The sequence below is a fragment of the Vitis vinifera genome, chromosome 14 (assembly GCF_030704535.1).
Source record: "Vitis vinifera cultivar Pinot Noir 40024 chromosome 14, ASM3070453v1".
Lineage (NCBI taxonomy): Eukaryota > Viridiplantae > Streptophyta > Magnoliopsida > Vitales > Vitaceae > Vitis > Vitis vinifera.
The window spans coordinates 18,077,910-18,102,049 of record NC_081818.1 but is presented as its reverse complement, the minus strand read 5'-3'; the positions used below and the strand labels follow the sequence as shown (position 1 = coordinate 18,102,049).

The window sequence follows — 24,140 nt, the reverse complement described above, 5'->3', positions numbered from 1 at the left end:
TCCACAGAGTGATTTTAAGGCTGTAATACTCATTTCAGACGTGGAAGATAAGAACCAAGTACATAATCTCAATGGATTCAAGTATGTCCTCCAATATTATTATCCTATAGATTTAACATGAGATTCTAGCGTATGTTTAGGTGATAAGATTTCATAATCATTCTGTATGATTTGTGATTCCCCAACATGCTTGTTTACTAATTTTCTTATAGATTTCTTCAAATTAAGAATTTACCTAGTTCTAGTAGCATCATGTCTATTTGGTTGTCAAGAAAATAAAGAAAATTAACTTTCATAATATTGGAGTATACATCGGCCCTTTCTCCACCAATCATAGTACAAAATCAACCTTAATTTCATTAATCATATAATCAAAACAATGACAAAAAATAAAATAAAATAAAATAAAAAATCAAACTAAATTGAAACCTCCAAACTACTATCATTCATAGACTAGACAAATGTTTGAACCAAATCTTGTGAATTTGGTTGAATAAAGCCTTGAGAAATTCAAATTCTTGCATTCACAAGGAAATCAATAGAATCCAGAAGGCCTAAAACTCAATCAATTAGAACAAGACACTAAAATAGGTGTTGTAAAGAGCAAAAAATAGAGAAGTTATACTTGGAAATTAGGAACCTAAAATTTGCCTCTAATTTCTCTGACAAATGCCCTAAAAAACTAGATAATAGACAAGAAATGAGAAAAAAAAAAAAAAACAAAAACAAATGATAGACTAGAAATCAGAGGGAGAAAATCATAAAAAATCATAGAGTGAAAATTAGATATAAAACAATAACAATAATAAATAGATAATAGGCAAAAAATTAAAGAGTGAAAGCCATATCAAAAGTAATAGAAAAACCAAAGAGCCATGATGAGAAATATGAATGAAACGAGAGAATTATATGAACTTGAAATAATGTTTGTACTTAATGAATGCAATTGTGGTGTTGGTGCAAAAAATATAGAACAAAAAGAGTTATGATGGCAATGAAGCGGTGGTTGTCGGTGACATGATAGTAGTGATGACACTAGTTTCTGCCTATCTATGTTTTTCAAGTAAGGGTCTTATCAAGTTTCAGTCTTTACGGGTAAGAGGATGAGTGGGGAAGGTCTTAAGCTAATTATACATGGGTCCTACAGTAGTGGTCAAGTGGTCAAGCTACATGGCTTTTAAAATTCATATGGTAGCGACTCTATTTAACCATATATAGTAGCTATCAAATCATTCTTATAGATATAGAACAATTGTAGAAGCAGTCAACCCATTCCTATATTTGCACGATTTTATTAATTTGGTAGGAAACTCCACATTCTAGACTAGGATTAAATAGAAGTGAGGCTATATGTTACGTTTAGTTGTAGAATTTATTAACCTCTATTAAAATTATGTCTATATGATAATTTTTTTTGTAGTGAAATAATGTACCTCTCTTACGGCTCAAGATATTTTGATAATTCTTATGTCAACATTTACTTTTGAAAATGTTTTTCATATGTGGGATCAAGTAGTAGATCAATTTTTTACCTCTTTGATTCCAAAAATTGTTTAGTTCTTGATTTGTGCACAAAATTGACTTTAATGTACTTCAACCAATCCAATTGATACTAGAAAAAATTATGCTCGATGGAACTGAGATAGGTAATTTATATTTAGGTTTTTCTATTTTATTTTCATTCTTTAAATTTGGTGAGTTTTTATATCAATATATGTCTATATTTTGTAGGTATCAAAAATGAATTTTCTCCTTAGGAAATATTAGCTTATGGCACTTATAAAAACTTTCATGCTCAAGGTATTTTTTTACTTATAATAAAAATAACTTGTTTTATTGTTTTTTTATCTATTTTATTTAAATAACACATCCTCATTTTCAAAATCTAGGGAATGATAATGAATTTGAGGATTAGGTGCAACTTTAAAGACTTGGTCATTGAGATATTAATATGTGTCATGAGCAATTAACATTTTTTCTTCCTTGGATTAACTTTTGGGATACAATTTTGGTATCATGTGAAATTTAATTTGGTGCTGCAACTTTCAAAGTTCTTACTTCTTGTTGTGGGTTGTATCAAAATGAGTAAATATCTTGCCAATATTCAATTCTTTTTCTCTTGGAACCTTTTAAAATTGTTTTGGTGTTTCTTCTTTGCTACTTTACAAATGTAAGTTTCATATATCAATGTCAAACTTATATTGAGTAGTTGATTATAGTGTTTTCTCTATTGTATGTTATTAAATTTCTACTTGTACATAGGGTCACCATGTTGTGAATACTATCGGACTTGACTAAGACAAATATGTTGCTTTTATATATATGTGTGTATGTGTGTGTGTGTGCGTGCATGTTTTCTTTATTGTATGTTATTAAATTTATAATTGTACACAAGTGTGTGTGTGTGTGAGCGCGTTTTCTTTATTGTATGTTATTAAATTTCTACTTGTACACAAGGTCACCATGTTGTGAATATATATATGTGTGTGTGTGTGTGTGTGTGTGTTTGAAAATATTCAATCTTGACCTCTATTCAATTAGCAATATTCTTGTGAGTTGAAGAATGATATTTATATTTGTTTTTTTAACAAATGTATGATCTTCATTGGTTTTCAGCTATTTCTATAACTAATTTATATTTTGTGTTTGTAGGTTTTATTATGTTTGTGGCAATGTGAGCCTTATGTCACAGGATGCACCAATGACCCTCCTCATGGGCTTATATAGGAGGTGGGAAGTTTTTGGAGACTCTTGGAGCCATTTACACTAAGCCATTGGTGGAAAGAGTGTGGAAGCTTCTAGAAGAGCCTAAAGATGTCCACACATCTCTACACTATGGTGGAAGGCATGAGAGGAGTCTAAGGCTTTCTAGAGAATTCCAAAAGTCTCTTGTATATTCTTGTACATAGGCTTGTACATAGAATTGTAGGATGCTCTAGAATATTCATGAATTGTAAGGAACCCTCTAAGGTTTTAGAGAGTTCCATTAGTGCCTATAAATAGTTAAGGGCCTTATTTGGCCAAGACACCAAGAAAGTGAGTTCAAAGCACTTGTAAAGCATCCTTTGATAGAAATAAAGCTTCCTACTCTTCAAGTGTTGCCTACGTGTGCCTACTAGCTCTCAAGTTGTGTGCATCTTAGCCTAGCAAGCCAAACATCAATAGTAAGGCTGACTTAGCAAGGTCAAGGGTCTTGACTTGTCTAAGTGTTGCACGAGCTTAGGAAAAGACTAAGTCCATGACAATTGGTATTAGAGCGCAACTACGAAGCAAGCATAGAGAAGGAAGCATGTCAGGTTCCAACGTGGATGAGACTAGTGAGCAAACCCTATGAGGGAGACCGAGCCTATTACACAAGGCAAGGGCAGGAAGGATAAGTCTCATGATGCCTTAGCCAACATGGAGGCAAGGTTAGCCAAGGTAAAGCTAGCCATGGCAGACACTCGGGAAGGGATGGACTTGATTGAGCAAGGCATGGAGAAAGGCTTAAAAGATCTAAGGAAGCAAATCTAGGACCTTAGTGAGGGGATGCTCGTCTCACAAGTTCAGTCGATGTCACACGAGGAGTTCATATCCTTCCAAGACAAGGTCATGAGCATGTTTGTTAGCATGGAGTCAAGTGGAGACCTTTGCTGCACACATGGAGGCCCGAGACTAGAAGGTTCAACAAAAGCTGGCCATCTACAAGACCATAGTGTCAGCATGGGTCATGGCCACTCATGAGGCACCACTAAGGATGGAGGTGCTTAAGCCACACATGTTTAGTGGCAAGAGGGATGTTAAGAACTGGACAACTTCTTGTGGCACATGGAGAGGTACTTTAAGGTTATCGCACTAACAGATGAAGCTACCAAGGTATGCATCGCGACCCTTTACCTCACTGATAATGCTACTCTATGGTGGTGTTGGAGGTTTTCCAATATAGAAAATGGGACGCTTTTGAGTGGAATATCAAAAGGCAATTCTGCCTTGAGGACGTGGCTTACCTAGTAAGGAAAAACATGAAACATCTCAAGCACACGAGCTCGATCCATTAGTATGTTAAGGAATTCTATACACTAATGCTTGAGATTCCCAACATGTCCGAGACAGAACTACTACTCAAATTCATGGACAACCTATAAATCTAGGTCGAGCAAGAGTTGAGGAGTTGTGGTGTCCAAGACCTAGCCATGACCATGGCGGTAGTAGAGTCCTTGGTAGAATACAAAAGGGAAAACTTCTCCAAGCTTAAGCCACAATCCAAGGGTAATCATGCTAAAAGTGGGGAAGACAAGGGGTCAAGGGGCTACATTCCTAAGAAAGAATCAAGCAAGGTCCCTAGTAACAAGGATGGCAAGGGCAAGGACAAACAAAAAAAGTTCACACCCAGGACCAACCGCTTCCTATGTGACGGTCCACATTGGGTGAGGAACTACCCTAAGAGAAAAGCCTTAAATGCCATGATGGAGGAGAATGAGGAGGAGATAAATGCTCATGTAGGATCATTACAACTCCTAAACACCCTAAGACACCTCAAAACAAATGGCTAATGTACGTGGAGGCCCATGTAAATAGAAAAGCCACCAAGGCCTTGGTGGACACTAATGCCACGCATAACTTTGTCTCGAAGGATGAGGCAAAGAGACTGGAGCTCTAAGCATCCAAGGAGGGACGTTAGCTCAAGGAAGTTAATTTAGCTACCAAGCCATCACATGGTGTAGCACACAAGGTGGCTATGCATTGGTTCATGGTAAGAAATGGTCAACTTCATAGGGGTACCCATGGATAACTTCAAGATGGTATTGGAGATGGACTTCCTACGGAAGGTCAAGGCGTTCCACTACCCTTCCTATGCTCAATGGCTATTGTAGAGGAGGAGAATCCATACATGGTCCCTACGGTCACCGAGGATTCTCCCAAGACCCCTATGTTATTAGCTATGCAAATATAGAAGGGGTTAAAGAGGAAAGAGGTGACCCTGGCTATCCTTAAAGAGGAAAATGGTGATGGGTTGAAGAGCCCCTGCCTAAGGAAATCAAGGGAGTTCTTGATGAGTTCAAGGACGTGATGCCACCCGAGTTGCCCAAGAGTCTCCCACTTAGAAGAAAGGAAGACCATAAGATTGAGTTAGAGCTAGGAGCTAAGCCCCTTACTATGGGACCATATAGGATGGCACCGCCTGAGCTGGAGGAAGTAAGGAGACAACTCAAGGAGTTACTAGATACGGGGTTCATCCAACCATCTAAGACTCCCTATGGCGCCCTGATCTTGTTTCAGATGAAGTATAATGGGTCCCTGAGGATATGCATTGACTACCGGGCACTCAATAAGGTAACGATAAAGAACAAGTACCCCATTCCACTCATTATTGATCTATTTGATCAACTTAGTAGGGAAAAGTACTTCACTAAGTTGGACTTGAGATCAGGAAACTACCAAGTGAGGATTGCGGAAGGGGACAAGCCGAAGACTATATGCATGACTCGGTATGACTCATATGAGTTCTTAGTGATGCCATTTGGTCTCACCAATGCACCAACAACATTCTGCACACTTATGAACAAGATCTTCCATTCATATCTAAACAAGTTCATGGTGGTATACTTGGATGACATAGTCATTTATAGTAACACCCTGGAGGAACATGTAGAGCATCTAAGGAAGGTCTTCAAGATCCTAAGGTAGGACGAGCTATATGTAAAGAAGGAAAAGTGTTCATTTGCTAGGGAAAAGGTGAGCTTCCTAGGGCATCGCATCAAGGATGGCAAGTTGATGATGGATGATGACAAAGTAAAGGCCATCCAAGATTGGGATCCACCAACCAAGGTACCTCAACTAAGATATTTTCTTGGTCTGGTTAATTACTATCGACAATTTATTAAGGGATATTTTATATGGGCAGCTCCACTAACCGATCTTCTCAAGAAAAACAAGACATGAGAGTGGGACGAAAAGTGCTAACAAGCCTTTGAAGATTTAAAGAAGGTTGTGACTGAGGAGCCGGTGTTGGCATTACTTGACCACACCAAGGTATTTGAGGTACACACGGATGCCTCAAACTTTGCTATAGGGAGAGTCTTATGCAAGATAGGCATCCGATAGCCTTCGAGAGTCGCAAACTAAATGACACAGAGAGGTGCTACATGGTGCAAAAAAAAAAAAAAAAAAATGACCGCCATCTTTTACTGCTTGCACACATGGAGGCATTATCTACTAGGGTCCACTTTGTAGTAAAGACCGACAATGTTGCCATCGGTTACTTCTAAACGCAAATGAAGCTAACTCTTAAGCAAACTAGGTGGCAAGACTTCCTGGTCGAGTTCGACTACACGTTGGAGTATAAGGTAAGAAGTGCTAATCATGTGGCCAATGCCCTAAGCCGCAAGGTAGAGCTAGCTTCCATGATGAGCCAACCCCAAGGAGACATGGTGGATATTTTAAAGGAAGGGTTGCAGCACAATCCACTGGCTAAGAGTCTCATTGCCTTAGCTCATGAAAGAAAGACTAAGTTGTTCTAGGTGGAGAATAACTTACTATACACCAAGCACAAACGACTCTACATGCCTAAGTAGGGGAATATAAGAAGAGATTTTATCAAGGAGTGTCATGACACCAAGTGGGTTGGGCACCTTAGGTAACAACGCACAAGGGCACCACTTAAGTCCACTTACTACTGACCTCAGATACGGGATGAAGTTGAGGCCTATGTGAGGACTTGTCTTGTGTGCCAACAAGACAAGGTAGAGCAACGACAACTTAGAGGCCTATTGGAGCCATTACCTATAGAGGAGCATCCATAGGAGAGCGTCACTATGGACTTCATCATTGGGCTACCTAAGTTGGAGGACTATGACTCGATCATAGTAGTAGTAGACATGTTCTCTAAGTATGCTACCTTCATAGTAGCCCCTACGGACTGCATTACAGAAGAGTTGCCAAGGCTATTATTTAAGCATGTGGTCAAGTATTGGGGGTTACCTAAGTACATCATCAGTGATCGCGACCTGCACTTCACTAGGAAGTTTTGGATAGAGCTTTTCAAGCTTATGAGTTCAGAGTTTCACTTCTCTACAAGCTTTCACTCACAGACGGATTGACAAACTGAGAGGGTGAATGCTTTACTTGAACTATACTTGAGGCACTTCGTGAGTTCTAACCAAAAGGATTGAGCTAAGTTTCTAGATGTGGCCCAGTTCTCATACAACTTGTAAAGAAGTGAGGCGACCAATAAGAGCCCGTTTGAGCTAGCCATGAGGCAGCAGCCATTGACTCCTCACACACTAGTGATGGGCTATACGGGGAGAATTCTGGTGGCTTTTAAGTTTGCTAAGGGGTGGCACGAGTAAGCCGATATAACTCGCTCATACTTGGTCAAGGCCACTAAGAAAATAAAGAAGTGGGCTAACAAGAAGCGATGTCACACGGAGTATAAGGTTGGGGACATGGTGCTTGTCAAGCTCCTTCCTTAACAATTCAAATTGCTGAGGTCGATGTATAAGGGCTTTGTGAGGAGGTATAAGGAACCCTTCCCCATACTTGGGAAGGTTAGCAAGGTGTCCTATAAAGTTGAGTTGCCACCAAGGTTGAAGATTCATCTCATGTGAGTTACTTAAAACCAAGGATAAAAATATCGGTAATCACGGATATATCGGTACTTGGATTTTACGGATATATCAGATATATTGGCAGATATTTTGAAAAAAAAATATCAATAGGCCTAAAATTGATCAAAATTTATAAAAATATAAGAAAAACTTCATAAAAATGTAATTAAAAGTATAATAGATATTTTAAAATTGTTTTATTAAAGAATTTGATATATGTATAATATGATTTATCATATTTGATAATAATATTGTATGCATCAATAAAAATATGAATTTTATAAGTGTACATTTATTATTAAATTACATCAAATATTATGATATTTGATTATAATATGTTTAATTTTAAAATATATATTAATATTATAATTATGATCCATTCAATTCAATTGTGTTAGATGATATAAAATAAATTGTGATATATGCACAGTTTTTTAATATTTAATTGATCTATTAATGATATTAAAAACATTGTGAAGAAAATTATCATAATAATGTTTATATTTTTGGTAATCAATTAAAAGAAATTTTTGCATTTAATTATAAAATAATTATAATTAATTGGCTCTCTAAAATATTTTTTTAATATTTTCTTTATATGAGAACTTTGAATATATATCTTTAGTGCCTTTTATTTAACAAGGGGCAAACTTACCCTGGTGGTAAAGTGGCTCGAATCCCCTTAGCAATAGAGAGTGGAATTTTGAGGATAACAGATACTGTACAAGGGGCACTATAGCGCTTTTGACCGCATTGTAGCTTGTTTGACCGCACTGTAGCGGGTTTGACCGCGTTGACTATTTCGATATATCGAGAAAAATCGATGATTTATCGCCATATCGCCGATATTTAGAATTTTTCCCTGAAATTTCGCCAAAACGATATTTCTCCACCAAATATCATTTCCATAACCTCTGATACACGATATATCGGCGATGTATTGCCGATATATCTCGATATTTTCTTTCATGCTTAAAACCATATCACAAAGACAAGAATGATCCAAGCCGATGGTTGTTTAAGAGGACACCTATAGTGGTCGTAACCTTCTATGATAAGGAGGTAGAGTACATCATTGTAGACCGAGTCATAAGGAGACGAGGTGTGCCTTCGGCTACAGAGTACTTGGTGAAATGGAAGAGATTACCAGAGAGCGAGGCTAGCTAGGAGCCAGTGGATGCACTATGGCAGTTCTAGAAGCAAATTGAGCAGTTTCAAACAGAAGGTGCGACGAGGACGTTTGCGGCTTAGGTGGGGGAGAGTGCCACATAATGCACAAATGACCCTCCCCATGGGTTTATATAGGAAGTGAGAAACTTCTAGAGACTTTTGGAGCCATCTACACTAAGCCATAGGTGGGAAGAGTGGGAAAGCTTCTAAAGAAGCCTAAAGATGTTCACACATTTCTACACTATGGTGGAAGGCATGAGAGGAGTCTAAAGCTTTCTAGAGAATTCCAAAAGTCTCTTGTATATTCTTGTACATAGGCTTGTACATAGAATTGTGTAGGATGTTCTAGAATATTCATGAATTGTAAGGAACCCTCCAAGATTCTAGAGAGTTCCATTGGTGCCTATAAATAGGTGAGGGCCTTATTTGGCCAACGCACCAAACAAGTGAGTTCCAAAGCACTTGTAAAGCATCCTTTGAGAGCAATAAAACTTCATATTCTTCAAGTGTTGCCTATGTGTGCCTACTAGCTCCTAAGTCGTGTGCATCTTAGCCTAGCAAGCCAAACATTAGGAGTAAGGCTGACTTAGCAAGGTCAAGGGTCTTAAATTGTCTAAGTGTGGCACGAGCTTAGGAAAAGACTAAGTCCGTGACACTTAGCTCTCGTTCTCTTTTTGGCTTATTAATATTTTATACACTTTTTTTGTAGTTCAATCCAGTCCTTCCAAACCCATGACTTAACCTAAGTTTTGACTTCATCACTAACACGCATAATCTACCCAACTCTATCGACTTGAGGCTAACCCATACATTTTTCTCAAATTTGAGCTCAATTCTATTTCAAACTGAGCTTAGGAAAAATGTTTGGATTTTGTTTGAGTTGGGCAACTTGAGTTATAAATCATATTGAGTTAGGCTTTGAAAATATATTATTTATTCTTGGAATATTGTTTTATTTGATATCTATGAAACAATTTAATTTAAACTAGTAAAAAAAGGCTTGAAATAACTTGAGACAAGATTAGTTATTCTCTTTGAACTAATCAAATTACAAAGAGAAAGTTATGCTTTGGGCTTCCTATCCCAAAATAATAACATTTTTTAGACGCAATTTTGCACAAAAAAAGATACCTACACTGATGACAAAAAAATTTGGGATTTCATGCACTTTGCTATGAGGTGTTATTTCATACCATAATTGCCCTCTCTCTTCGGCCACTTCAGCGTCCACATCGACCTGGAAACCCAAAAAAAATTAAACAAAAAAAGAAAATCCCTAATTTTAATCTCATTATCTCACGTTACCGGTTACCCTAACAAATAAAAGAGGCAATCTTCGCCCTTTCTAATTTGGTTTGCCAACGACTCCGACCTCACTATATGAAAAGTCGGAACCCAAGGTATGCCTTCTCTCTCTTTCTCTTGGGTTTTCTATTTGGTTACATAGAGAGAAGGCAAGGTATGCAAATTTTCTCTTTCTTGGGTTCTCTGTTTGGTTACCTAGAAAATAAAAGTGAAAATTTTCTTAAAGGTTTTTGTTAAACCTAAGTTTCCCTATTTTTAAATGCATTTTCAAACTAATTGGAAAAAAAATGGTTGATTTTAACGATAATTTCAAACCATGCCTATGTTGTGTGTTGTTTTTTCGAGATTTTGGAAGTGTATGTAACTACTTGAATGGTTAGAATTAGGTTTTTCCTCATGCTACACTTTCCAAGTGTGAAAGTAAGGAAGAAAAGAGAGAAAGAAAGAAAGGGAAAAGAAAAAAAGAAAATGGAATTTGATGTGGAAATGGAGATGGAGTGTTGATAATAATGCATTCAATCTCTATAAACGCAAGAATTGTGGTTTGGGCTTTTCAACATTTCTTTATTCCTCTAAAGGATTTGAGGATCATCACTCAAGCCTCACTGCTTGGTCCGACTCTATCTCTATTTCCTTCCTTCATTCCCTCTTTATGTGTGCACTTACATATTCCCTAAACGATTCCTCTATCATTACTATATTAGGGTTTTGATTTGTGTTGATCCTGTATTTCCATCTCAATTATTTAATTTTGTTTCTTCCTTGTTTTTGTCTTAAAATTTATGGTTTTTGAATAAGTTGCTTATGTTCTTTCATTGGTTCCGTTTGGTGGCCCAAAAAATTTAGAAAAACAAAGGGATCCAGACTTTGTCTCTTGAAGAATCCCCACTCAACTGAGTGTAATGACACTATTGTATTTGGAAAAGTGGTTCAGTAAACCCAAAAGAGAGAGACACAGACACGCACACACAGAAGATAAATGACTCAAAACCACAATTTCTATTATTTTTCTTCATTTTTCTACCACTGAATGGAAGTTTAGGTTGATTCTTAGTTTTCTTGATGAAATGTTTATGCACTGTCCATGAGGATGTACTTGGTTTTAATGTAAAAGAAAGGCTTTATTTTAAGTCATCTTCATTGTCAACTGTTATCTCAATCTCAGAGAAACATGGGTTTCACAACCAACTTTGGCTGTTAAAATTGGTGAAAGTGCTTAAACCTAACAGTTTTGTGTTCTTACAAGAATTATCGTAGTTCATCAATGGGAACAAGGATTTTGTAAGTTTTATACATTTGAATGTTTCTTTTCAATTGTTATCACTTTTCATGTGTGTGTAGTGTTGGTCTTAACTAAGATATCTCATTTTTAGGTTGTTGGTGAGTCAAGAACTTGTTTAGAGCGCAACATTTTATTTGTGGGTTTCTATTCAATGGAAGGTTTTGAATGCCTCGATCATACTAGTGAAATTAGATGTTCAAATCAAGAGTTTGAACTTATTGCGGTAATCATCTAATTTATAGTGCAAAATTATCCTAATGTTGATGAATCCACATACAAATACTAAAATGACCAAAACAAGTGGCCAAAAAGATTTTTAATTATTCCATCAATTTTCTACAAGGCAAAGTATAATGGAAAAAAAATGAATTGACTCCAATACAAGAGTGTTTACAAAAAAAAAAAAAAAAAGCCCATGCCCCGAAAAACACATAGGAAGCAAGTTAGTGTTGTGATGTATTGTTCATTCGTGTTTTGTAGATTTTCAAAAATAAAAAGAAATCCGAGCACTTTAAATATGATTATTATTAATCATTTTCTAATACAAGCACTAATATTTCATTTGATCCTAACCCATTATGTTCTACATGTTAAGTTACGTAAATAAGCCTATCCCAATTATACCATATTAGAAAATTAGTAGCATAAGTACCTGTCCTTGTATTGCATACGAGAGATCCATGTTTCAAGCAACATTGTCCATTCTATTCTATGGGATCTAGGTGCTACAACTTCACTAAATGGTTAAAGTGTTATATTTTGTCTATTTTTTAATTTGAAATTTCTTGTTTGTTCTGAGAATTGTGCTACTTTGTCTTATGATAATAGAAATTTCTGGTTATTGTCATGCACTTTTGCAGTATAGGTCAAAGCAAGAAAAACATGCAATGTAAAGTCATTTTCTCTCCAACATAAAAATATTCTTAGAGTTGAAAATTCAACATTTGTTGTTGTCAACACATTACAATCATGTATTGAGGATGTAGATGACTTTATTGATGAAGATACTTTGCTCACAGCATAATATTTAAGTAAGACTAAGTTGCCATTAAGTGTGTATTTTCAGACCTGATGACAATATTTTGTTGCTTAAAGTGCTTACATGATGAGCTAGTATGCTCCATCATAATCATTGCTCATATGCTATTCATTTACCTTGTTTATCACAATTCAATCAACAATCTTGGACAGATTACTTTTCATAGAACAATATATTATAATTATGAAAAGCATAACTTAAGTTGGTATTTCCATTCTTGGCTAGCATGTCAGAAACTTGTTTCCCCACCAGCATGGACACTTGTAAAATGTTTACATCTGTAACTTTATTTGTTTATTATTTTTATGAGATGCTTGTTTTTGTTTTTTGGAACATGCAGAAGATGTTTACGACGATCACTCTTTTAAAAATTTCTTCATTTTTCCCACTTTTAAGAAGCTCTAAATATGGATTTAGGAATTTCTTCCTAGAGGCTAATTAATTTTTTTAAGTGTTTAGTAATCATCTAGATTGAATATTTGCAAAACATGTCAATGTTTGTAGTGATGACCCTCATTTTGTTTCTCATTATGCAGCTTGTGGATCAAAGGCAACATCTTTCTATGTGCTTTGACAAACTTATGACGAACATAAATCAAAGTTTAGACTAAAAAACAGGGACAAGTTCAATAGAATTTGGCCAAATTCAAGAACGAATTCTGCAACAAATAAATTATGATAGCCTTCACGCAACGACAACAATTTTATGCCAATAGAAGGAATTCATGTGTTTGTCACCTTAATATCTAAGCAAAAAACAAAATCGAGAAAAAGGAAGGGGAGGAAAGAATAGGAAACCAACTTCCTATATTGTGAAATTGTGTTGCAAATTCCTTGATTGCTTTGTACATGAAGTGATTCATGTGTAGTTTTCTCGGGTGGTATCATAAATCATACTGGGAATCGGTGGAAAATATAGAAAATGTAGAGTGCTGGCCAAGCTTGTGTGGGTTCACCGAGGTGGGATTAGAAGATTGTAGCTTTTTTTATTTTTAATTCTTTTTTAGGAGAAAAAGGAAAAAATAAAAATTATGATTTGTTATTTTTTTTTACAAAAATAAGTGGTGGAAACTTAATTTGCTGAATTAGATAATATATGTATTTTTTTTTTCCGCAAAGTTCATGTTCTTGTTGGATTATTGTAGGGTATATTCTCTCTCTGATCTCTTTAAACTTAGAAAGAACACTTAAAACTTTACAACTATTATACCAACTAGATAGAAACCAAAAGGTCTTCTGTCTTTTTAGGTTTCAAAACATTATTGCCCTATAGTGGCAAACTATAAGGTTCAAGGCTCAATTCAATTACTATAATAAGTCTGATCAAGTCAAATTCTCTCTGCTTATTGGAAACCGTTTATACAAAGCATTTTTTCAATGAGTTATATGAACTATAAACAACGACCCATTAGAGGATTGTATATATTTCTTTTGCTACACTTCTATAACTTAACATACTAAACCGATAAAGGTAATATTGTGAGTGTTTCTCACTATTGATCCTCAACATCTAAAAAGAGCAACCAAGAAAGGTACTCAAGCTCTTGACACAAAATAAAATCTAATTGACTTGGTGGAGTCACCCTTTTCCGTAACAATGCTTCTATAGGTGGGGACTTCCTCTTCTTGCCACCCTTTGGCCTTAGCCTGAATTGCTCATCAAACTCCTCAAAATCCCCATGAACCAATGTAATTACAAAATCACTTATTTTTCCTATAGTGGTTTAAAGAGCTTCACCAAATAAAAACACATATTCATCCTCTACAATGACCTTGAAAGAAGGTAAAACAAAACTTACATGGGTATAGACGTGGCATCCAGTTTCCTCGTGGTTATCTGTCATATGCTTGAATGGGAATCTCATGGCACACCCCAGAATTCCACTAACAAATGGTTTGAGCTTAAGATGCACAACCTTCACATGCTGATCAAGATTTATTTCTAAGGAAACCAATTCAAACAAAAAAAGTTATTAAATTTTTTTAAAAAAAATGAAGAAAAAAACAAATTTATTGCAACACCGTTTGAATCTTATAGTTGAAAATACATGGAGACAACCCTTGAAGTGAATTTGACTCTCTTAAAGGAACATCTCCATTCATGTGTCCTGAGGTGCCTCTTGATGTTCTTCTTCAATTGCTTGGTGCCACATATCTCATAGATAATGTGTTGGTGGCAAGATTAGAGATGAGCCTTGAGGCATTGTTCATTAGTGAAGTGTTTAAAACAACCTGGTTCTGAACAAACCGCCTCCACTGAGTTCAGTTTAACTACAATGAGAAGAGCATTCATAAGAGTTTGCAAACAAAAATTGGAAAATTTCCAATGGGCAGAAACATTTCCAAATTTTAAAGAAAAATGTAACTAGATTAAAATGAGTAAATTTTCCATAAAGGCACACCATGTTGCACAAACACTTCTTTTTGTTCCAAAGATATATAAAAGAAGAAAAAAAATAAATGAACTTTGATAACTTAACATGTACTTTTTTTGTAAGATTTGGAAGTCACAGGTTTGACTCTTGCACATATATACCAATGAGAGTACCAAAGGCAAATTAAAGTGGTACATAAGGGCTATTAAGTTAGTACCTAAGGTACAGTCCGCAAAAAATTAAAGGTGAACCAATTGAACACACAAAATAATCACATAATGGCATGCTTTAAGGGTCACAAAGGAAGGTTCGAGGCTTCGGATATGAAGTACATAAATTTAATTAAGGTAGTACCTAAGGTAGATTAAGGTGGTACCTAAGGGCTATTAAAGTAGTACCTAAGGTACAATCCGCAAAAAACCAAAGGTGAACCAATTGAACACACAAAATAATCACATAATGATATGCTCTAAGGGTCACAAAGGAAAGTCTGAGGCTTGGGATAGGTAGTGCCCAACTTTAACTAAGGTAGTACCTAAGGTCAGTTAAGGTAGTACATAAGGTAGATTAAGGTGGTACCTAAGGTCCCTTAAGGTAGTACCTAAGGGCTATTAAGGCAGTACCTAAGGTATAGTCCCAAAAAACCAAAGGTTAACCACTTGATTACACAAAAGAATCACATAATGACATGATCTAAGGGTCACAAAGGAAGGTCCGAGGCTTGGGAAAGGTAGACCCTAACTTTAACTAAGGTAGTATTTAAGGTCCCTTAAGGTAGTACCTAAGGTAAATTAAGGTAGTACTTAAGGGCTATTAAGGTAGTACCTAAGGTACAGTCCCAAAAAACCAAAGGTTAACCACTTGATCACACAAGAGAATCACATAATGGCATGGTCTAAGGGTCATAAAGGAAGGTCTGAGGCTTGGGAAATCTAGACCCTAACTTTAATTAAGGTAGTACCTAAGGTCCCTTAAAGTAGTACCTAAGATACATTAAGGTAGTACCTAAGGGCTATTAAGGTAGTACCTAAGGTATAGTCCCAAATAACCAAAGGTTAACCACTTGATCACACAAGAGAATCACATAATGACATGGTTTAAGGGTCACAAAGGAAGGTCCAAGGCTTGGGAAAGGTAGACCCAACTTTAACTAAGGTAGTACCTAAGGTCCCTTAAGGTAGTCCTAAGGTACATTAAGGTAGTACCTAAGGGCTATTAAGGTAGTACCTAAGGTACAGTCCCAAATAACCAAAGGTTAACCACTTGATCACACAAGAGAATCACATAATGGCATGGTTTAAGGGTCACAAAGGAAGGTCCGAGGCTTGGGAAAGGTAGACCTCAACTTTAACTAAGGTAGTACCTAAGGTCCCTTAAGGTAGTACCTAAGGTAGATTAAGGTAGTACCTAAAGGCTATTAAGGTAGTACCTAAGGTAAAGTCCGGCAAAAAACAAAGGTGAATCACTTTCCCACACAAGAGAATTACATAATGACATGGTCTAAGGGTCACAAAGGAAGGTCCGAGGCTTGGGAAAGATAGAACCCAACTTTAACTAAGGTAGTGCCTAAGGTCCCTTAAGGTAGTACCTAAGGTACATTAAGGTAGTACCTAAGGGCTATTTAGGTACTACCTTAGTCAAAGTTGGGGTCTACCTTTCCCAAGTCTCGGGCATTCCTTTATGACCCTTAGACCATGCCATTATGTGATTCTCTTGTGTGGGCAAGTGGTTCAGTTTTGTTTTTTTGCGGACTTTACCCTAGGTACTACCTTAATAGCCTTCAGGTACTACCTTAATCTACCTTGGGTACTACTACCTTAAGGGACCTTAGGTACTACCTCAGTTAAAGTTGGGTTCTACCTATCCCAAGCCTCGGGCCTTCCTTTGTGACCCTTAAACTCAAATAGTGATTAAATTAATATAAGAAATCTATGAAAAAAAATTAATAACTTTATTGTTTATTTTCTATATAAAATCATATCTATTTTTTAAAATTTTGTTTACTAAAATTATAAGCTTCAAATTAAATAAAATTTAATGCGGTTGATTTATTAACAAGTCTAAGTAATAGTAAAAAATAATTTTAAAATCAAATAGTTAACCAATTAATACCATAAAGTTTTTGAAAAAAAATTGATCTATTCTATTATTTATTTATGAACATAGTTATATTATTATAATTTCTTTAACAAGAAAAATAGACTTGAAATCAAACAATATTTTTTGTTGAATTTATTTATTTTAAATAATACTATTAATGATTCTTATTTTTAAAATATTATTATTAATTTTTAATAAAAAAATCAATTGTTATTTTACAAAGATGTCAATATCCATATTTCTATAATAAAGAGGAAAATAGTATAATAAATTCATTTTAAATAATATTATTAATAATTATTATTTTTAAAACATTGTTATTCTTTTTTAATAAAAAATCAATTATATCCATATTTCCATAATAAAGAGTAAAATGGTATAACTTTTATAAAAAAAAATATATAAATTTGTGATTGTAATATAATATTACCATTCCTATTTTACTAAAATGAAATTTGACATATGTCATTTGTGGCTTTAGGGTTGCCTTAAACTGAAGAGAAGAATTTAAAGGTGAGAAGTATAAGAAAATAACAACTGGAAATAAATACAATAGAATTAAAGTCAATAAATTAATTTTATACTTATTTGAACTCATTTTAATTTCATAATATATATATATATGTATGTATGTATGTATGTATGTATGTATGTATGTATGTATATATAAAGATTAAATAATTATAAAGTGTTTGAGTTTATAACATCTCTAAACATTGCTATTCTAGTTTTTTGAAGGGCAAAAACATCACTCCAAATGAGGTCAAAGATATTACCAAGAACAATAGTCCCAAGTTACAATAGTTCTTAGAAATCCATCAAGAGTTGGCTACAAGATCACTAGTCCAAACCAAAAGTAGTAGCATCTAATTCTAAAATATTATCTTAATTTTCCACATAAATCTTAATTGGATAAAGATCTTTGATAAATCTGATCTGGTCAAGCAGTAGCACTATCATAAAGAAATCAAAACCTTGATCTCATAAAATAAAATAACCAACTGAATTAAATTACACATCTTTGATATTTGAGAGTAAAATTTATAATAAATCATGTAATATCATATAATTTTTTCAACCATGATGAAGATGTAGGAATCAAGTGTGTCTATTCTTTCCACTAATAGCAGTAACTAATATACACCTTAAAATAACAGAGAAAAACACCAACATTTCTAAAAGAACTAGTGGATCAAAGTATTTGAATACATGGCTAACGTTCAAACTTTTACAAAATGATTAACAAGTAAATTCATAGCTACATAAAGACCACCACCAATAGTAATTACATCATCGCTACCAAAGCATGATCACTAGGCTCAACTGCTCCAACATGCATCTCAAGGTACTCTAGGCTCAGGGGATCTTGCTTCGGTTGCAATGCTAGTGAGAGTCAATCGACACTTCTCTTGTTGCTTCTTGAATTTAGCTAAACTTTCTTGCAAGGCCATTTGAGCATAAAATTTATACTCAATAACTAGTACTCAAATTTCCTACAAACTTATAAAACAAACATATAAAAGAATCTTTTAACTTCGAGACATGAAAAATGCTTAAGTTCAGGTCCATCCATCATTCAATAAAGTCCTAAAATGGAGTCTGTCGTGAGTTGGTTTCACTTCTTAGCATAAGCCACATGTAGAGATTGATAAAAAAATCTTAGTCTAACATGATCACCATGAAAAGCAGGGTACTGTGTATTTATTACTATAAGTATAGCCACTAAATCTACTCAAAATCAAATGAAACTAGAAAAAGAAATCATCTTAACAATTCAGTGATTGATCTCCAAATCTACCCCAAATTGGTTCTTGGTTCTTTGGCCTTCATCAGTCTATCCTATTTCCAACATTCATTTGTAAAACAAAAAGAAATGTTTGAGATGGTACATTGGGTTCAAGGATTTGAAGAGAAAATTGAGTATTCCAACACAAACAATAATATTCCTAATATTAGGGTTGTCAAAAACACTAATTAAAATCCATAATTTCACATAAAAGAGGATTTGTCAATTTTTTTCATATGAAATTTTATGACTTGAGTTAAAATCTTCCTAAAAGTAACAAATTGAAGGGAAAAAAAGGTTCTATTTAAAAGCATTTCCCCGGGAATTCTATAACCAGCTTCCAAAAGCATTTCGTATTATAATAAGGGAATGCTTCTTAGATATTAAAGTCTAATTCTGAAGCCTATGGTAGCCTTTGTGACCCATGAATCTGCTTAAAAATTTAAAAGAAAACAAAATGTAAACATAAATATTGAAATGCCATCAGAATATATTGTATAAATAAAAAGGTTTTCAATATGTAAGAATTATCAAAGCTCAATGTATTTCAACTTGTAAATTTCTTATCTCCCAAATCCACATGAGATGGTAATTTGTGGGTCAAGACTTTTGCAACTTTGAATTATATGAGTATGCTATACAATTCAAGGCAAAAAATTATTTACAAAGATAACAAAGATGTAGAAATAGTGATGCTTACATTAACTATGAAGGAGACCAAAATGAAGAATCAATATTTTTGAGCAAAAGTCAATCCTGAATTAAGGTAAAAAGTAATGTAATCAAAAGAACTGCATCAATGGTCTCCAAGCCTCGATAATGCCTATGTCTACATCTGTTATGTAGTTTGAAAACCACAATACCATTTGAAAAAAAATAAAATAAAATAAGAGTCATCTCAAATTTAAAGACTCACAAATGTAATCCGATCCTAAAAGCAGAACCCTAAAAAAAATGAATATTAAATAAATCCAAAGTAAAAGAGCTAACTCATCCTACTTAGCTTAAACCTTTCCAATTCTAAGAGTCATGAACCAAAAACCATTTTGAAAAATATAAAACCAAAAACAAAATTCTCAGATAAATGCACAAAAATAGACACAAATAAAACTAATTAGTATAAAACCATCTCAAAACACAATTACATATCATGGCTTCTCAAATAAATTCGTGGGAAAAATTCTAACTCAATCTAATAAACATAAATCCATATCAATTTTCAACCTAAAAACCTTAAAACAACAAAAGAACACACTCTAACCGCCTAAAATCATTCTTTAAAAGATGTAGAAACAACAAAATTAAAATCTAGTATGGTTTTAACCCTAAAACAATTCCTCAACTGAATGCTTGTTGTTTCAGAAGCATAAATTCCTCAGCCAGAAAACTAAATTTCTCAAAATAAACCCACTAATTTCAATAATGCCCACCCAAACATTTGTAAAAAACTTAAACCTAGCACCACAGAGCATTAAAAAAGAAAAAGAAACAAAATCACATCAATCGTAGATATTCCTAGAATTTGCAAAAAAAAAATTTTAAAAATTAAGATCAACAATTTCTAAGAGATAATCAACCAAACCACAAACCTCTGTATTAGCCAAACAAAAAACTAATAAAAAAAAATCTTCAATTTATTAATACAAAAAAAAAAAAAAACAAATTTTGAGATCAATGATTTCTGGAGATAATCAACCAACCCGCAAACCTCTAAATTAACCAAACAAATAACAAATAACAATAACAATAATAATAATAATAATAATAATAATAATAATAATAAACATCTTCATTCATTACTGCAATTGGGTTTCTATTTCAATATTAAAAATAAACAAATTTCTTACTTTCAAAATCTGAGAACATTTTCCAACAAAAAAAAAAGGGGGGGTTTTCGAGAAACAGTACAAAAGATTAGCAGCTACATCAAATCTCCGAAAGAAGTCCTTAATTGAGAGGAATTTAGAGAGAAAGGTGAAGTTTTGTACAGAAAGAAAAAGAGAATTTGTAAATTTCATAGTCATGCTTCGACACACCCTCCTTTCTCAATGTGAAAAAAAAATTTAACACAAATAAACCACCATAAATGTACCAACATAAAAATATATCACCTGATGACGATGATGAAGATAGAGATTCGGAGCTGGATCTTTAGACAAAGAGGTTAGGGTTTCCCCACGCTCTCAAATCTACGACATCGATTGATGCCCACACTCTTAAATCTATGACATCGACTTGTGCAAATAAGGATTAGGGTTTGTTTCTTGGGATTATAGGGATTTTGGGGATATATGAGAAATCACAGGTAGGATTTCACAACATTTAGGTTATTTGGATTTAGAGGAAGATCAGGGAGGGTTTATGGTTTCAAATTTGGGGTTCTTTGGCTTTAGTGCGGGTGGTGAGAAAGTGAAGAGAGAGATGTTTGGGAAATTTATGTAATTATTTTTTTTTAACCCTTTTGCCTCCTATCTCAACATGGATGCTAACATGGAGATTGGGTAAGGGCAAAGTGGGTATCAAAAGTCCACTCAGCACAAAGTGCACAAGAATCATATTATTTTTTATATTATTAGTTGAATATCATATTTCCTATTCTAGGGTTTTGAAATCCATATTATTTCCAAATGGCCCTCCCAAAATACAAGTTTCCCAATTATAAAAGACCTTTTACATTATTTAAGGCTTACCAACCAAGATGTATCTTCCCACTAACATGAATAATTGAAATTTATGGGAACTTTCCCTCAACACAATCTTAAGATATACATCGTAACACTTATAAGACAATCTAGATTAAGTCTAGCTTATACTACTAAGAAAATGTACATTAATCTTTATGAGCCATCTATGCATGGCTTTTATTATACCAAAGACTTTATCTACCGTACTGATTTCCTGACACATAATCCATAATACAAGCACAATATGTAGTAATCTCCATTTAAGAGGTGGGACGAGAACTGGAAAAACCTAAAACTGCATATATATATATATATATATATATAGAACCAAACCAGTGGAATAATTCAATTCAGGCCCATTTGTTTTTAACGTTAACCCTTAAACCATGCTTCATATGAAGAACAATGGAAACGGTAGGAACCACCCGATGCCCTTTCACCATTTGGAAATGGTAGTTATGCATGATAGCAGCAGCAACGGCCTTCATTTTAAAAAAAGCCACCTCTTTCCCCAAACAAATTCTGGGTCCTGCGCTAAACGCAAGGAACTTGTATGCTGGCTCATGTTTAGTCCTTCCTTTTCCCGTCAGCCATCTCTCGGGCTTGAATTCTAGGCAGTCTTTTCCCCATGCGCAAGCCATCCTGCCCATGGCATACGCATGAAAAATTACCTTTGTGGAAGGATCAACCCGGTGGCCACTTGGAAGGATATCTGGTTGAAGAGGAGTTCTGATCTGTAGGGGAACTGGGGGGAATAGCCTTAGAGATTCACACAATGCCCCATGCAGATAAACCAGCTTGCTTAGCTCTTTTGCATCAAATAGATGCCATTTTTCAGCTTCTTTTGCTGGTACAGCTGCTTTGAGTTCTTCAATGATCTTGGTTTCAACTGAAGGGTTTTTTGAAACAAGCCAGAAAAACCAAGAGAGAGCTGCGCTAGTTGTGTCTTTACCTGCAAGCAAGAGGCTCAAGATGTTGTCTATCAACACTTTGTCACTGGCCGATGATTGGAAGGCTTCATCTTCATTGATATATGCTGATAAAATATCAAGCCCCTCGGTTTGATTAGTTCCCATGTTCGACCTTTCTCGCATGAAGGATACATGTTCCGCTGCAAAATCATAGAGGGTTTTCTTGGCTGCAATCAAAATTCTCTCTGACCCAATACCGAGCCACCTTTGTAACTTCCAAATGCATTTTGGGTAAACATGGCGTAGAAATATCACTTTTCCAGCCTCTTCCATAGCGGATGCGAATGGAACATCTGGGAGCTCGAGGCAGAGGCTCTTGGGGTCGCACCCTGTGATCAACGCACATGTTGCATCTAGTCCAAACCTTTGGAACAAATCTTGAAAGTCCACCGCTAAGCGTTGTTGGGAAGCATGCTCCAGAACTGGGACTAGGCCATTCTCCACTTTATCCAGGGTAATATCCACTGATAACTGTTGGAACCTCTGGTGATTGAACAACGCTCGACCAATTCTTCGGTGGAAACTCCAGTCTTCTAAGTCAGAAATGAATAGCCCATTCCCAAAAGCATCAAGCATCATCCTAAACTCAGGCCCTTTGGGAAAATTCCAGAAGTTTGTGCTCATCACATGGTGCGCGTCCGCAGGAATGCAAGTGACTAGCATATCCGAGTGAGCCAACCACAGGCCTTTTACCAGAAAGGTGCCTCCGCATCTTTCCAAAATTTCAGCACCCAGATCTAAAACCTGATCATATTGGAAAAGAATCGTTGGCAACATTCCGATGAGAGGCCAATTCCATGGGATTATATTTTTGCCTTTAAAAAAGCGAAGAAGGAGCAGAAGGCAAATAAACACTAAAAGGATCTCACAGTCATAGCCTGTTAAAGCCATTGCAGTTCCAAATGAATTGCTGAATTGCTTTCAGTTTGAGCTCTATTTACGGTTGAATCCATACAAGAATCACTGATCGCTGGTAACATGTATTTACCAAGGAATTGAAGGGGATAAAAGAAAAGGAAATTACAGCGACCTCAGCATCAGCTATAGTACTGGCATTGCTTGAATTTTGTCGTCTATGGGGAAATTAATTCCATCGGCAGTACTTGGTAGGTGGGATATCATTTAAACGAGGAAGATCAGCCACAAGAAGCACTGGAAATTAAGAAACTTGGGAATATATATAGACATTTTTATATTTGAGCTATCAAATTGTAGACCCTAAATTTTGTCCCAATTTTATTTTTGTATTAATTTTGAGTCCAATTTTAAATCTCGATTACATGTGTTATTTTAGGTCCACTCACCCTTTATTTTTAGTTTTCATTATTTTGTAAATTACTTTTTTTATTTTTTATTTTTACTTATTAGTTTTATTTGTTATTATTATTATTATATTATATTATAATATATTATATTATATTTTTATATTTTTATTTTATTTATTTATTATTTTATTTTATTTTTTCATTTTTCTCTCCCTTATCTCTTCCTTTTTCTCTTCCACCTACCCTCACCCACCCACTTCTTCTCTCTCCTCCCATACTTGTCGCCACCAGCCACTTTTCATTTTTCCCTCAATTTTTTTTCCTTCCCACTCTTCTTTCTCTCGCCCAAAATTGCCTTTGACCCCCCATTTTTTCCTCCCAATTCCAAAGACTTTCCCCCTGTTTTTTTCTCCTCTTTCCTCTCGCCCCCAGCTTGGAAAAACGGCAGGTCCCCCCCCTCCCCTTTTTCTTTTTCTTTTTTTCCCCCTCCACTCATTCAACTCCACTCCATTCTCCACAGTCGGCCCCCATTCACTTCTTCTGATTTTCATCCCCCCATTTTCTCCATTTTTTTCTC

General features: G+C 35.0%; 1 pseudogene; it reads right to left on the bottom strand.

Moving 5' to 3' along the window:
- Window positions 1-13,875: 13,875 nt before the first annotated feature.
- Window positions 13,876-23,189, bottom strand: LOC132255072 (alkane hydroxylase MAH1-like; annotated as a pseudogene).
- Between the last annotated feature and the right edge of the window lie 951 nt (window positions 23,190-24,140).